This window comes from Aegilops tauschii, chromosome 3, assembly GCF_002575655.3.
Source record: "Aegilops tauschii subsp. strangulata cultivar AL8/78 chromosome 3, Aet v6.0, whole genome shotgun sequence".
In the NCBI taxonomy this organism is placed as follows: Eukaryota; Viridiplantae; Streptophyta; class Magnoliopsida; order Poales; family Poaceae; genus Aegilops; species Aegilops tauschii.
Window position 1 is genome coordinate 519,820,779 of NC_053037.3, and position 2,432 is coordinate 519,823,210.

Sequence of the window (2,432 nt, forward strand, 5' to 3'; positions counted from 1 at the left end):
GAATTGTGCGTCGTAAGACATAAAGTAAAAACAAATAATGGCAAATCATGTAGAAAAACGTTTGGGCAATTCTGATACGGAAGATTCTAGAACAAATAAGAAGTGCTTGTGTTTTGATGTTTGTGCATTATGCTTACGTTCAACCATGGAGTCTTCTAGATTATACATGTGGCGAAATCTGGTGGAATCTAGATGATATCCAACGGCCAGTAGTGCTCAAATTTGCCATCTTTGGACCATCGGATTCGCCTCATCCAACGACCATCTTTCGAAGTTAAAGTTACCCGCACATAATATAAAAAAATATAATATATATAGGGGTATAGATATAGATATGTGATGCGAAAGCCGCCCATCATCTCCAATTAGAATAGTGTGTCCATGCACGGATGCGACGTGGCCAAATGATGTCTGCCATCGGTATCTTAAATTCAAATCAGTCTGACCTTGTTCAATGTGTATACATTACAACATGCTCGTTTCCAAACCACACCGCACAGATCTTCGTTATATTTATGCATGCATGGGTTTCAAACATCAGGATCTCTTATTCAAATATTTGAATTCAACTTTACATTGATTATGACCTCACCTATTCTTTTACACCCACACAGTAGTCTTCTCTTTATAATTGTACCACCAACTTTCTCTCGTGCATGCATGCACACACACTACCAGTAGGCATTATCCATCACACGCATACAATCTTTTTCTTCAGGTCGGTCTCCCATGAAGGCACACACCCACACACATCCCCCTCTCCATCATATCGGGCATTCTTTATCTCTCACGCGTGCATGCGCAACGATCGATGTTCCTCTATGTATGTGTGTATATAGCTAGGTCTTTCATAGTTTTCCACACAAACCGATCAATCGATATATCCAGTGAGGTCTCACCCTCTTTCCCACGTCCACATCAATCAATCTATACCTCTCTATATATGATTAACATATATAGCTAATACACCCACATTAATTATTTATCCAACGTCCCCCTCTCATCATCCATGCCTTCCGCTTCATCTCTCAGACGCGTGCACAATGGCGAAGACAGGGGGCAGTAAGGGCCCTGCCCCCTCCCCCCCTAACATCACTATATATCGAGGCTAATATGAATGTGATCATTAGACAATTGCTTCTAAAAATGGTTTAAGTTCATGAATTGACCCTCCTCGTAAAGGATTAGCAATGCTTGGCCCCCTAGCTCATTTATTTTTCATGGCTCCGCCACTGCGCGCAACAGTGCACGTGTTCGCCCCCTCTCTCTAAATATCGATCTCGCACTTGTGCATTCCTTCATAGTCTCCCTCCACTCGGCCCCTCGCACCATCTTCTAGCCCCCCACCAGATTTTGCCACATGTACAATCTAGCAGACTCCATGGTTGAACTTAAGCATAATGCACAAACCTCAAAACAATAGTGGTTCTCTTTTTTTCTAGAATCTTCCGTATCATAACTGCCCAAACTTTTTTCTAGTTGAATTGCCATTATTTGTTTTTACTTTATGCTTTACAATGCACAATTCCATGAATCATAAAATAGATTAAGGGATTCTTTGATTCAAAGGATTCTCAAAGGAATTTTGGAGGATTCTAATCATTAGGAATTTTTCCTATCTTGGTTGTTTGATTCGTAGGATTGTAAACCACAGGAATTTTTCCATATGATTCATTTTCATTAGATTTCATAGGAAACATCCCATCCACTCAAACCTCTTTGGAAGAATTCTGCATTTTTTCTATGCACAATCAAACACTCGTACAATCCTGTAGGATTCAAGACGACATTCCACTATAATCCCATGTTTTTCCTATTCCCGCGTTCTTAGTTTTTTTATAAAAACTAATTGATTTTGAATGAGATGAACTATAATAATTAAACGAAGGGCTACATCAGGCATATATGACTCAGAGCTTACATGCTATAGTGTGGTATTTATTCATAATTTGGTTGCAAAATCTGATGCGTGCAATGCACGTGTACCTTACTAGTACTTCGAGTATGTGCAAAACACGTAAATTAGAATACCAATGGCACGCTACACAGTGTCTCTCTTACAGTTCATGAAGCCACGTGGCACATGTGGAGGCGTTGTCGCGACCTCCTTGCGTGGAGTGATCACAGTGACGTGCTGCTGGTTCCAGAAGAATGTACTCGTCCTCCCTGAGCCATACTAGCATTACATGCACGAAGCGAAGATGTGCACGCACGCCACGCACGCACTTATTCCCTCGCATGCACACACGGGTACATGGGCGGACGCAATTTTGTACCAAGATCCACCCCATGTGATAATTTGACGCGTGTAAAGTCGTTCACTTCATTGATGGTCAATTAATACAGCGCATGCAAATTGAGTGGACGTGAGGGCGGAAGAAAGACATTATTACTCCACTGCGCGCATGCGAGTAGTTAAATCGTGGGTTGCT